General features: G+C 45.7%; 1 protein-coding gene across 5 annotated transcripts in view; it reads right to left on the reverse strand.

Annotated features, from left to right (window-relative positions):
- Window positions 1–14675, reverse strand: part of LOC139049454 (tachykinin-like peptides receptor 99D) — an 880050-nt gene that overhangs the window by 583856 nt on the left and 281519 nt on the right. For 3 of the 5 annotated variants that reach the window (XM_070524895.1, XM_070524903.1, XM_070524896.1), the window contains exon 3: window positions 4633–4741. The gene's annotated coding sequence lies outside the window, so the exon portion shown is untranslated. Of the gene's footprint in view, window positions 1–4632; window positions 4742–5854; window positions 5940–14675 lie in introns of those variants that run through there. The other 2 variants (XM_070524894.1, XM_070524914.1) reach the window with 1 other exon arrangement.

A 14675-nucleotide genomic window follows, 5' to 3' on the forward strand; every position in this document is an offset into this window, starting at 1 on the left:
TCAAGTACAAGGCAGCGCAGAACGAATAAAAGGCCAGAGGAAGATATATTACAACGATTATTAAACAAAGTGTTACATGAAGACGCTCAAACGTTGGATATGTTGAATAAGGAAACCCAACGTTGGTCATAACAATGCGTGAAGCATTACTGTTCCTTCTGTTGCAAGAGGTCCACAAGTGAAAGCGAAACAAAAGCCCTGTGCTCCCTCCTCCGGCGTCGATCGGCCGCCTGGTCCCCTCGCTGCGTCGTAACCAGCGGTAAAGTCGCGCCAGCAGCGCGATAATTGGTTACAAGAAATACGCATGCAGTGGCGATGAAGGCAGTTCAGCATACTCTTAAAGTCATGCGAAGGTGGACAAATTTTCATAACAGGATTTTGCCGCAATGAGCGTACGACCTTTCGACAACAATGAAGCGTTAAACATGGGACCATAGGACGACGAGACGGCCGAGACAAGCCCTATTAACAACTGGGAATGTTTTTTTTTTCTCTAACTTTTCACCATGAGCTTTTCGTCTTCCTTTCGTCCCACGCTTCGCACGTCATCGTTCTCAAATATACGTTTCCAAGTAGCCATATAGATAACTCTTCTAAAGAACACGACCCGAATTGCAGTGCGGCCACGTTCGTGGATATCATTTTATGCCATTATAAAACAACTAAGCAAGTGCAGTTAATAGCCCATGCGGCAGTGAAGTATTTAACTCTGGCTTTTCGAGCGTTGTAGGGCTCCTCGGTGGAGCACATTCGCTCACTCTTCAGAAGCACTACTTTCGCCGTGCTTGGGCGCAAGCAGTGCGCATTTGCATCGTAAAGTGTGACCACACCGGAAAATGTGGTCAAATACGGCACAACCATTTACTCCTGAAAATTGAATAGCCAGCTCTACTGCCAGCATGCGCCTTTTAAAAAGTAAACATCCACTGACCAAAACTCTTCAATTACTTTTTTAATGTTATTGCGTATAACATTTTCTCGTATAGCTATTTTTCCCCGTCATTCATAGGTTAGGAATAGGCAGCACCTCTGACAGGCGCCGACAGCTCCCCACATAGATTTCACAGTAAATGTTCTGTAAGAAGTCACGGTTGTTCACATATGAGGTTGCAGTACGCACCGGTAAATCAGTCAATGAGACACAGCAGTACTTCCCGAATAAGACCCACCGCTCCACAATTTCTCATGCTAAAAGCAACAGCGTAAGGAAATCTGGCGTTCTCGTGGTTCAACACCCGCGAGAAGCATGCGTACATTTTTCTACGTTCTGGCAGAGTAGTGCGCAAAGGTTGTCGACCTTAGCGTCAATCTAAGTGTATACGATGTTGACTTCAGTTTCAGTTTTTTTCAGCTTCTTTTTCTTTTTTCACTAGCTTCGATGTATTTTGAGGCTCAGTATTGTTGTGTGCGCAACGTTTCTTTAAAAAGGCCGAGTGTTAAAAATTTCCAGTTAACCCATTTTATTGCGCACTTATCAGCGAATGAACAAATTACGGCCACATTCGAGGAGCCTCCTCGGCGTCGTCTCGACACTGTGGGGGTGAAAACGCTTGCTCCAAAGTGCCATAGCTATTCAGCACTAATTCTCCTTTTCGAGGCGCTTTATCGTTGTAGAACGTTCATAAGAATAAATGCACATCAAATGCCCCTGTTTGAAAACTAATCGCACATTGGTCACGCGTTGCACGGCATTTCTCTCTCCGTCTGAACTGCTTTCCGAGTGCTATCGGCCCAGGAAATCTTGGAATATATATATTATGTGAAGTTACGGGGCGATCGATACAGGTTGAACGTGAGGTTCGGCAGAGCGATGAAGACGACGACGATGACGCTTCCACGTGGGCCGGATCAGAGGTCTTCTCTTGCCCAGCTTTTCTTGTAAATATTTTGTAAATATATCCTCCGCCTGCATCTCGCCTCCGTCACGATACATATATGGGTTAGTCTAGCAGTAAAACATAAGTACCCCAGAACGTGTATGGGAAAACGGCGCTGCGGTAGCTCAATTGGTAGGAGCATCGCACGCGTAATGCGAAGGCTAGAGTTCGTATCCCACTAGTGACCAGCTGATTTGTCATCCACTTTCATTAGCATTAAGTTATCATTTCTTTAATTCAATTAGCAAGTACAAGTAATTTACCCTGTGTTGTCCTTGGTGTCTTTGTCTGCTGGCTTCTGATGATACGATCATATATATTGGAAGATTTCCTGGGCGGATGGCCCTGGGAAAGCAGCGTTTATATATATAACGTAGTTAAAATAGAAAGGCGAAACAAAGCTCAGTTGCCCACGTTACCGTCTCTCATAATAGCATGTCACGTGTTCTGTCGAGATTCACAGCCTAGACAGCGAAATAGCAAACGGTATGGGCATCGAGAGACGGCTTTCGAAGACTGGCTAGAAAGCCAAGTTTATCGTTTCCAACAAATAAATAAGCTTCAGTGCTGCATTCTTTGATGAAAACCTCATCAGCGAATGCACTAAGCTCTTGAAGCTTTCCTTATGCCGCGGCCTTGATGGCATCCCCTGCGCCATTCTAAAAGCTTGCAGAAGTATATCTGCCCCAGTGCTGACAACTGTATTTAACAACTCGTTGAATATGTGGGAAACTGCTCATGTGTTTCCTTTATTCAAATCTGGCTGTAAGGCCGATGTTTCAAAATATCGCCCGATCTCTCTTCCCTGTTCTATGGCTAATATTTTTCAGCTTGCTCTTCAGAATACATTGCCTTGTACAGGGAAGAACTCATTGATTCGGAATCGTCATGGATTTACGCCAGGCGCTCCACTATCACTCCTCTCGCAAATTTCATGTGACAGATCTCCGCGCCGGTACTTCAAAGGGGGCAAGTTGACGCCATCCCTGTGACCCCTGCAACGCTTTCGGTATAGCCAGCCACTCACTGCTTCCGATCAAGCTTACGCATTTTGGTGTTGACTCCCTGATTGTCAATATCTGGTGGAGTTATCTTCTTGATAGATTATGTTATGTTAACGTCAATGGCGAAACATCTTCTGTTTACATTCCAACTAGCGGCCTCCCCCAAGGATCACTATTATGACCACTCCTTTTCTTTTTACTTTATTAATGACATTTTTTCCGCTATTCAGAATTCTTAATTCCTTCTATACGTCGATGGCATCAACATATTTAGGGAAATTCAGACTGTTGATGACTGTCGCATCCTGTAGTCTGACATGTTTTCTTTTTCTAAATGGTACAAAGATGGTAACCTCACCTTGAATGCTGCTAAGACCAAAGTCATGAATTTCGCACTCGAAATAGCAAGTATTTCTTTCTCTTACTCTGTAGATTCTGTAACATTCTGTAAGGTCTGTGAGATCTTCGTGTACCTTCTGATACAACCTTACGCATTTCAGCTCACGCTAAACGCTTTGCAAGGGGGATAGGCGCTCATTTGGTTTTGTTTGCAGACTATCGAGGGAATTCAATTCTCGTACACTGTTCCGCAGGTTGTACACGGCAATCTGTCTTCCGAAACTAGAAGAAGCAGAAGAAGAAGAACTAGTAGTAATATAATATTTGGGGTTTTACGTGCCAAAACCACTTTCTGATTATGAGGCACGCCGTAGTGGAGGACTCCGGAAATTTTGACCACCTGGGGTTCTTTAACGTGCACCTAAATCTAAGCACACGGGTGTTTTCGCATTTCGCCCCCATCGAAATGCGGCCGCCGTGGCCGGGACTCGATCCCGCGACCTCGTGCTCAGCAGCCCAACACCATAGCCACTGAGCAACCACGGCGGGTTGAACTAGTAGTAGTAGTAGTAGTAGTAGTAGTAGTATTTACTGGCATGAACTCGTTATATAGTGGAAGCTTCGAAAGGGATTCCAACATCGTATCCGCCATCCTGATGTCTTGGTTGGAAAAGTATTGATTTGTGGAGAAAACAGCCTTTGCGAGGGGTTTCATGGTGGTTAAAGTTTTTTTTTTTATTGTTTTCTGAGAGGTTGTGACATTTCCTATTTTGCGTGAAATGATAGTGTGTCGCAGTCATTTATTTCGTAATTCCTTTTTTCAGCACACCCAGCTTTGCTATCTGTATTTAAACCGCCATGTGTGTACAGCCATGTCTTTTTTTTTTCTCTCTATGTTTTGATGTTTGTGCGTATCGACGAAGCAAAAGTAAGAATCTCGACGGTGTAGTTATAAACACGTATGGTATGCCTTGTTTGATATTTCTTACGCAGAACTGGGGACTAACGTAAATATTTATACCTTTCATGGAGGTGACATTTGAACGGGCGAAATTGCTTTTCTGGGCGCGTTTCTAACCGTCGTGCCAAGTTGCGCGCTACAAGCGCGAGGTCGTTGTTGTTAGACAAGAGCGCCCCAGACGCTCGAGCGCCCTGTGAGCAAACGAACGACGATAATGTGACCTCGCGCTTGCAGGAGCGTTAGTGTCTCTCTCGACAGGCGACCATTACTGTGGCGCTGTTTGCTGTTTGTTCTTCCATTTCTTTGTTTGTTTTCTAACATGGAAACACCCGTGCTGAAAGCACCTTTCGAATGCAACTGTTTCGCCTGTTTCCGGGAAAGTGAGGCTTTCGCTCTCTGTCTTCTGCCTATTTGTCGTTGCAGCGCATACACTCTGCGGCTGTTGACTCACCTCAGAGGTGAAGGCGGGAAACGCGCTCGGAAAGCGCTTTCAGTGCGGTGGCGTACGTAGAGCTGCCCTGCCGAGGTTCTCTGGGAGGCCCACGCAGGTCAGGCAGAGCCTGAAAGCGATGAGAGAAGAATGGAAAAACCATGTTTATCACTCTATATTCTTTCGGTTATAAAAATATAACACTGTTACCTCGGATGCTGCGCCTATTGCATTGCGTAAAACGAAAGAAATCGATAATATATACATTGTTCCGAAATATACGACCGATTTTTGAATAACCCTTAGCAACACTCGCTCGAAGCAAATCATAATGTAGTTTAAGCAGTAGACTAGGGAAATAATTATGTCAGCTTTAGAGGTACTAATAAATGCAGTTAAGAGCACTGCGATTTTCTATTACAGAAATTAAAAGTTGTTATCATGGTCTCCAAGTTTTTTTTTTTTTTTTTTGGCACGGACTGACAAGTTCTGGTAAGTGAGTGTAGCGCTCAAATAAAACGTAGTTTCCCTGCAGTCACTGCAGCTTCACAGCTTTACTTTTTATGTTTAATTAAAATTAGTTCGGCAGTTTCCTAATCAGCGACCTTCAGTGTGTATGAGTAAATGAGAGAGAACGAAAGAGAAAGCAGAGAATGTAACTAAGCGATTTAGCACCCAAATTCACAAAGCTTTTCATTCGTAAGTGTTGCTTGCAGTTGGCCGGCCACTCGCTAATAGTATGTCCAACCTCACGATGCCGACATCTGCTCTTACGAGAATTATAGAGTAGGGAATTCTTTTGTGTGTGAATACGAGCTTAGGGCCCTTATTTACAAAGAAGATTTTAGACTGGAATTGTTCGTAAGAGCTGGTGCCGGCCAATCGTGATGCCGGACCTATTATTGACAAAGGCGGCTGGTCAATGACAAAGAGAACTTCCGAACGAGTCAAAGGGCCGTAGTCTACGAGGAGGCGAAAGAAAAAAAAACCGTTTCACTCTAAAAAGCAGTTAGCCATTGCGTTGGGCTAACCAGCGCAAAAAAAAAAACTAACTCGCAAACGCCGAACAGCAATAGTCACAAGCGGAGTGAAGGTGCTCAGGAATATATTAACCGCATATAGGCCCTGGTGCAGGCGATGCTGTCGTTTGGAGCTCAAGCACACGCTCGTTGTCTTCTATATTTTTGCGAAGCGGCTTTATCACTTATTTCTCATTTACAACAAATCAACGAATTTGACTTACGGGAACCACGGACATGTTCATTGAAGCTGCGACTACGGGTGAAAGATCGATCAGAAGCGCAGCGATCGCTGTCCAAAGCACTCGCACCAAGAAGCAGAATGAAGCAAAGCTCAAACAAACTCTCGATGCAACGCTATCTCAGGAAGAGAGCGTCCAACTCAAGATAAGATAGTACATTCATCCTATTGTGCGACCAAGAAACGCAGTGGTGTATGCTGCTACCGTGGCCTGTCACAGAAACGTTCGTTGAAGTGGTCTGACGGTTCCAATGGCTCAACAGGGAACGTACTACAGAATAATTATGTAAAGTTTTGCGGTGATGCTTTTAGGACACGGATGCCATGAGACGGGTGTTTTGTCGCAGCCTATACGCTTCCTACGAGTGACCGAACGGTGGGTTCTGCATTCATGTTACATACGCACGCAGAGTCAACGCATACATACGCAGTGCAAGAGTCAATTTCAACAATTACGTCACCAAGCAATCAAACATTTATATGTCGTTATATTTCTTCACCGTTTGCAGGGACAACATGGCCACAATTAGTACATGACAGGGGTTGTTGGAGAAGTGTGGGAGAGGCCTTTGCCCTGCAGTGGGCGTAACCAGGTTGTTGTTGATGATGATGATAATGATGATGATGATGATGATATTTCTTCACCTAATTATATGTATTGCTTGATTTTATTGCGTTATTATTAGAAAAAGAAAGAAAACACGAAAAATGTGGGTAATTTTGTTTGTATGCTTAAAGGGCAACTTCGGCGTTTGTCGGCGTCCATGCAATGATCTTAATAAAATTTTGAACATACGTTCTCGTTTGCAATCTGACTATCTGCCAATAGATATCACTGCAAGCCATTTAGTGTTGCTGAAAACAAATCTTAAAGATTGGTTGCGTGTTCCCGACTCATGCCCACGAATGTATGACTTTTTTACTGACCACCCTGTGTTTGCGACGAGAGAGATTACACCGGCACATAGCCCATAAACGACGTAGCTGGCTTCTTTTTCTACGAGACAACGGCTGACAATCGACGTCCTTACAGACGTGATAACTGGTGCTTCTCTCAGTCTTGCCGCAGCACGATGCGTTAAGCTTGGGGCGCGTCAGCTGCCTCGCGTGGCGGTGGGTCAAAAGCAAGTGGCGATCCTACAGTGCTCACATCGTTGCTGAAATCACTGCTGTCTATAGTTCGAAGAAGCTGGAAAAGCTCCCCGTGTCGTCAGAAGATGTCGTCAGCTTCACTGTATTGGCATTAGCACCTTGTGTGCTGCGTGTTTAGCACGCTTTCTGAGTGTTTGCATCACGGTAGTGCAGGATCTGACCATAAGGACTCATCGTGACGTCACACGAAGCAGCTGCCCATTTGGCTTTCGGTACGTCGTTTATTGGTTATTTAATATTATTTATGAGTTTCTCAGCAAATTGAACCACCCTATCGGTGAAAGGACTGTCAATGCCACTTGAAAACGACAACATCCTAACGTGGTAAAAAAAATGCCCTTTAAAATCAACATCCTATTTCGAGAGGGAGACAGGTGTCACCCACCGCTTTTATCCTAAGAAACTCAGCACTTGTCACAAATCTATCTTTTCCGGAATCCCCTCTTTCCCAATGGTTAGGTCAAAGAAGATACTACTTCAAAAAACATTCCTTCAATATTAATTAGATTACTTAATAAATTATTTAAATAGATGATTAGCTACTTGATAACATGATTTTTTATTCATCCAGTAAGTTGTTTATTCATTCATTTGTGCAAAGTTGTCCGATTGTCGAATCACACTCAAAAGTCACTGTTACACGGATTTCGTATTCAGACATCGGAGAGGAAATTCGCTATAAAATCGACGAGTGTTGCAACGTAGGCTTGTTGGTATGGCATCGTGAGGTGTTGCAGTAATGCAAGCAGGAACATATCGCGCGTGTATTTGTGTTTGTTGTGTACGTATTTCAGGCTTGAACTGTATGACATGAAACGCCTTACGTCACTATGAAAGCCACAGCTACACTGCGGTCACACGTACGCACACCATGATTGTTTTTTTTATATTGTGTATACTAATTATTTAATTCATTTATAACAATTCATAAAAAATTTATTCATTCTTACATTCTTAGCACGTCAGCTACACATTCGCCGCCGTGAGTGTTTCCTTTTTCTTACGGAGGTGATTCGCATCCGCAAGCCCTGTTCTGACATTACAGTATCTGATACCAGCACTCACCTATTGGGACAACATTTACCCTCAGGTCAAAATACATTATCGAGCGAAGCCCGCAAGCCACTCTTGGGCAACGCGGGTGCCTCATCACAACGCTATTGTGCCCCTGGCGGCAGCTATACTCGTGCTGCAGGCGCAGTGCTGGGCAGCCTCAACAATGGGCGTCTGCAACGCGCTGGTGGCTAGTGGCTCAAATCAGGCCGCTGATTTGAAGGGAGAATACGATTTACTCAGGCACGTCGAAGGACACCGGGTTACTGACAGCGAAGTTGATTTCGTGGCATCCAGAGGTGCTGCCACCGCCAACTGATACACCGTACATGCATACTCACAATCTTCGCTGGAAGTGAATGACAGCGCGAGTGTTTCCAGAAAGGCAAGCGCTTCAAGCTTCCCTGCGAGAACGGGTACCGAGATGTGGCGGTGAGCATCGCATTGGTTCTTGCACCATCTGCAGGAACCGCCTGTGCCGTCGCTAAACTTGTAGAAAGACAGATTCAGACACTCTGCCTTTTTTTTTTTTTGCAGTCGCATACGACGACCTGCGTGTCTCGTGGGCCACCACCAAAATACACCGGAGCAGCGAAAGTGACACAACTGTGGGATGGCAGGGCAACAGCCAATCAGCTAGGCCCTCTTCTTTGTGTCCGCGTGTGCGCCGTGAGCGGAGGGAGCCATGCAACACGCGTAATCGTGCGGGGCGCAAAGGCAGGGCACGTTGTTGCTGTTGTTTCTCTTTGCGCTTTCTTTATTTATTCTTCTTCTTCTTCTTCTTCGGGCAATCCAGCGACAGGCATAAAACATTCCAGAAGGTAATGAAGCGGTGTTATCGCGCGGCACGACGCTTATACCGCGAAATGGTGTGAGCTCCCCGTCACCATATAACCAGGCATTATGGGACGAAACGGGACGGCGTAATTGGACCTCCAGCGAGGCACCACTCACTACGCTTGGAGGACACTCTCTGATGCGTACGGTGCATGGTCGCCGGTATCGGGCCGGGTGACGTACTCCATGCGCCATGCACTGGCTGTCGTTCCCCGCCGTGCATCTTATGGGCACGCGTATGCGCAGTCAGTGGTGTCACGAAGGGTACGACGCCTTGTCAGCGATGCTGCCGCCGAGCTGCTGTTTGAGGGTAAATCTTAATGTCAACGCTTATTCATCGCGCCTCTTTGTTTCGAGGCTGATGAATCGGGAGGACACATGCCTGTTACGCATCGTCATGTACGAGAACTGAAGAGATCGGAAAGAGCCACTTGGGAGGCCGGCTTAGGAAAATATCATGCTTTTTGTAGTGTGTGTGTGTGTGTGTGTGTGTGTGTGTGTGTGTGTGTGTGTGTGTGTGTGTGTGTGTGTGTGTGTGTGTGTGTGCTTGTGTGTGCGTTCGTTGGGGTGGGGAGGGGGCTCACGTTGCAGCTCGGCCTCCTCGTTATAAAATTTGCCGAGGAATCAAACTCATGTATAATAACTGCATTGCCATACGCTGGAAACGAATTCTTGAACGCTCCACACTATCAAGACAAGTAAAATATGTATTTTTTTCATGAACAAACAGACTCGTATGTCCCAAAAATTGTACCCGAAACAACTGATAACAATGCTTCCATGTCTTTGTCTATTTTATAAGTAATGAAAATAACACTATTTAGAACTATATCAGTTCGAAACAAGCAAAGCAGTGCATGGCGCTGATATGAAAAATGTAAAGGCCATAAAATAAACAAGTTGATTACAAATATTTTAATGAAACTTTGTCATTAAGGAAAGCTGCTTGCATTTTTGTACAAATGCAATGGCAAGGAAGAAAACTCGATGACGCTGTCCTTTGTTCCAATGTATTGCGGAGGAGTAGCTGTCACCGGTCGTGTATTGTAAGTAATTGCACCGAAATTATAGTCGCAACAGAGAGCACATATAAAAACCAGGAGTTCTGCAAAATATACGAGGGCGAGTCTAATTAAAGTGAGCTATTGTGAATATATGACAAACGGAGTACTTTATTTAAATGTAGTCTCCATGAGCATTGAGACATTTGTCCTAACGAGTCGTGTGATTCCCGTCTCATAAACGTGCTTGGGTTGCTACTTAAAAAAGACTGTAACTGACTCATTCACGTCATCGTCCGACACGAATCTAGTTCCCGAGAGCTTTTTTTTTTCTCAATTGCCCCAAAATGTGGAAGTCACCAGGCGACTAGTCTCGGCTGTATGGCGGATGTTGCAGCGTCTCCGACTTGAACTTTGCCAGTTTTGTGTTAACCACATCAAGGACGTGGGGATGGGCATTGTCGTGGAGCATGATGACACCATTCGCCAATTCTCCAAGTCGTTTGTTCTTGATTGCGACACGCAGCCGACCCGGCGTTTCACAATATTGGAAACAATTGCTAGCCTCTCCAAGTTTAGTAAATTCGATGAGTAACGGCCCCTGACGAGCGAAAAAAAAAAAGTCAACAACACGTTTCCGGTGGAAATGACGGCCTTTGTATTCTTTGGGGTGGCGAATTCGAATGTTTCAACTGTAAGCTTTGCCATCACGTTTCAGGCTTGTAGTAGTGGCACCATGATTCGTCCCCGGTCACAATTGCAAACAAAAAGTCGTCATCCTCATTGTGATACCGAATCTGATGAGTCAAGGCAGCGCCGAACTTCTCCGTCTTTTGGCGGTGGTTCAAAATGTTGGCTATTCATAGCGCACACAAGAGCCGATAACCGAGATGTTCATGAATAATGGTGTGAACCGAACCGTGACTGATGTTCACACGCTCTGCCACTTCATTAATGCTTATCCTCCGTTCTAGTCGCATCAGCTCATCAACCTTTGCAATTGTGTTGGGGGTGATTGCACCGCCGCTTTGACCCGGTCTTGGATCGTATTTGCAACTTTCATGTCCTTCTTTGAACAGTTTGCTCCAACGTTACACAGTGGCCAATGAAATGCAATTTTCAACGTACACGGCAGCCATACGGCAACTAATTTCTTTTTGGGAAACACCTTCAGCTGTCAAAAACCTCACGACACCACGCTGTTCAACATTTGGAGAATTCCGTTATGTCACGCGACCATGTTCAACAGTGTATGAGAGCCTTAAAGAACATTTATCCTCCCACCTGCGTGTCACTTTTCTAAATGAGAGATGCCTGTGTGCTACGCGCATGCCAAGCAGATAATGAACGGAACCATTATTGCGCGGGATGGGTTCGCTCTCTTTCTTTTTACTCGCCCTCGTACATTAAAAATACGAAGATACAATGGAACATAGAAACGCGAAGATAAATGTTGATAAAAGCAAAAAAGTGTCACTGGAAACAAAGTTCACTGCACGTATACACAAAACCTCGCAACAAGATATTTAAATATGCGTATAAGTCTCCAATAAATCTACGTATCTTAGAAAAAGTCACTGCATATAATGCGTCAAACGAGGCAAATAAACATGTTTCCCATTCACAGAGTCACAGATAACTGAATCCTAAGGCCCATCCCTCTCCCTCCACCCCCCTGACGTATCGCGCGCGACGGAAGGTGGCGTGCTTCCTCCCCGATTTTCTCCCTTGCGCACACAAGACTGAGCCACCATCGTCGGCTCACCCATGCCCCCCCTCCCCCCTTCCACACTTTCACTCGCACATACAGCATGCAGCGCGCGTTCACGATGTCATCGGCCTTGGACGTTATACGGAACATGAGGGCGACGGCGCCGGCAGGAATGCGCCTGGGGTGTCCATATAATTGTTATCGCAATAATATGAGTATCCGGCAACTGAAGCGTCCCGTGGCCCATTACTTTCCGCAAAAGAAGTAAGAAAATCGAACATTCACCATGCTACAATTCGCTGCGCCACAACAATGTCTTTTTTTTTCTTTTGTTGGGGGGGGGGGGAGGTGACCGATATTGAAAAAACCCGAAGGAAAGCATCTTGGCCACAATCGAATGGCTACTTTGGGCACCTAATGTGGCTACCGAAGGAATATCGAAGAAAGCGTGAGGCGCTCGGTATCCTACACCGGCGAGACAAGAGTTTCCAGCGAGGTTGCGCTCAAGCGGACACGTTTCAATCCGTCCAATCCGTCGAGCGATCATTGTTTTTTTTTTTTCTCGTCCAGCCGGAAAGCGTCTAAAATTCTGCCAGGCGAAAATCCGCTCGGCCAGAGAAAAACGAACGCGCACCAAAGTGCGCCGCGCGGTGGTCGGGGCAACACAAGAAAACTCATGCGCTCTGGCTGGTTGTGGCAGCCCAAGAAAAATCGAAGAGGCTCAATGTGTTCTCGCGAATAAAAGTCAAAGTACAAAAAATAAATAAGAACAAAGTTGCCTTTGCTGGCTTTAGCGTCTTGACATGGATGCTTTAGCGCATGTGAAAAAAAAAATGTTGATATTCTTTTCTGTAACATGACGGCCCAAATGAACCATCACAACGCTTCGTCTCATCGGACCTCGCTGCGTGCTTTAAGAACTTGTATGACAGTGTGTTGATTTGGCTTGTCTCGTTGTTTGGTCCGTTGTAGGACTTTAGAAAAGTCAACGCACCTTTGGCGTCCAATGTTTATAACAACATTAAATCCACAAAGTTCCGGAATTAAAAATCGAAAGAACGACTTTGGAAATGCCGATGCACCTTTCGCATCAAAAGTTTATGGGAATTTTATACCCATAAAGTTTCAAAATTTAAATCTATGCGCTCCGCAGATTCCGCGGCCTCCGCGAGATGCCACGACGAGCCCGCTCGCCATCTAAACGCCCTTGAAACTTTGTGCTCGGATGGGGGCTCGTTGGGTTATCTAACTCCCGGGGCATAGGCGTTTGCGCGAAATACAGCCGGAGTTCGGAATCTTCATGCTGAAATCTCTTTTCGAGCGTGAAAAAGACATTCTAGACAAAATCGCGAATGATTTCCGGTGCCGGGGATTGTTTGGTCGGCTGTGCATGACAGCACAAAAGAATTTCGAAAGGGGGGGGGGGGGGCGCTAAAGCCACATAAGTCCACTTCGCCCCCTGGCTATGCCCCTGTTCCACGGGAATGGAAAATGTTTTGATTTCAATTTGTCTATGTGCTATATTTCTCCATCTCTTCAAGTTCCCATTTGTTTTGTTTTCAGTTACACTTTTGCGACAATGGGCTCTTTCGTAGCCCAGTATACCACAATATCGCAGTTAATGAACAACAAAAACCCAGTTGAAATACCAGCCTTATGCGGGCTTGCAGGAAGTCGCGAGTGAGTATGTGAGTGATGAAAATAAAATACATATTTTTTTAAGTATCGCTTTCATGTCCACTGGTTACGCAAAGTAGGTCAATATGTTTCTGAAAACGAAGAAGCAAAGAGTAGCACACCGCCCAGAATGTACTAATCGAGTCCATATTATGTTTTACTTTATGCTGGAGCCGAACCTCCTCGTGCACTTTCCCACGTCCACGGAAGATTGTGCGACAGGCCTCAAGCTCGACCGGCATCCACCCCCGAACGGTAGCGAGCGAGTGCGAACCGGGAGGTGTCATTAATAAAGACGGACTGTCAGGGCGCACACCGGAGGTGTTGCCCCGTGGCATCGATTGCCTCGACGGCGAATCGGGCGGGTCCGCCACAGCCCGATCACCATCCGTCTCTGCAGGTACTGATCGCCCCTCGGCCTTCCTTCTTATCGGCCGCCGCGCGCCACGGGCGAGCTGTCAGCCCGCGGCGATTGTCTTCCGCGCCACATGTCCGGACCACGCCCGCGGGTCACGTGCCACGCTAGCCGCCGCGCGACAGCCGCGAGAGAAAACCGATTTGCACTACAGTGTTACAGCCGTACCGCATGAGTCGGTGCCGACAAACTCGAAACACGGCGGCGTCATATGCGCATTCTCTTCTGGCACGAATACTGCTGGCACAAATGCGTGCGCACGTGGATGCAAGCTGTCGGTCATCCATAGGGGCGACAGATTTGGTGACGGTGCTTTTGCGGGGCAAGCAAGCTGCGAAAAGCGTACGGGGTGTCCGACAGGATGAGAACGTGTGGGATGACCTCATGGCTGAAAGCCGAGCTCATTTCGGAGAAATAACGGCTGCGGAAGGAGAAACGCCATGTCCGCTTTGCGTGATAAATTGTGATTCGTGCTCGCATTCACACAGCCTTAGCAAGTGTTGGATGAAGTTAGGCGTTTCCTGTGTTTCATCATGTGTGAGAAGAAAGTGGCTCCAAGATTCGCACCTTGCGCACTATTAGCTAATATAATGGCTTGGCTCGTTCAATGCTTTAAATTTCAAGTAAAAAGTAATTGAAACGAAAAATTTTACTAAATTATATATGAGCAATGAACTTAAATAGATAGCTTGATTCATTATGGTTGATTGATTGAATATAGTTGATAGAATTATTGATTGATTGAATTCTACCTTCGGAACAGTACACTTGGAAGGTTTGAGGCGGGGAACAGGTGTTGTACGTCATATAGAGCACTAAACCACATCAAATCATTGAGATGTGGCCTAATTGTACTCGGGCGTTCTTCCGTTTACATGCGTAAGGATGAAATTGCAAAGATAACAGGAAAAGAAAGTGATGCAAATACCTAACATAAATTTTTATTTCTGATTATAGT

The sequence above is a fragment of the Dermacentor albipictus genome, chromosome 1 (assembly GCF_038994185.2).
Source record: "Dermacentor albipictus isolate Rhodes 1998 colony chromosome 1, USDA_Dalb.pri_finalv2, whole genome shotgun sequence".
NCBI classification, from domain to species: domain Eukaryota; kingdom Metazoa; phylum Arthropoda; class Arachnida; order Ixodida; family Ixodidae; genus Dermacentor; species Dermacentor albipictus.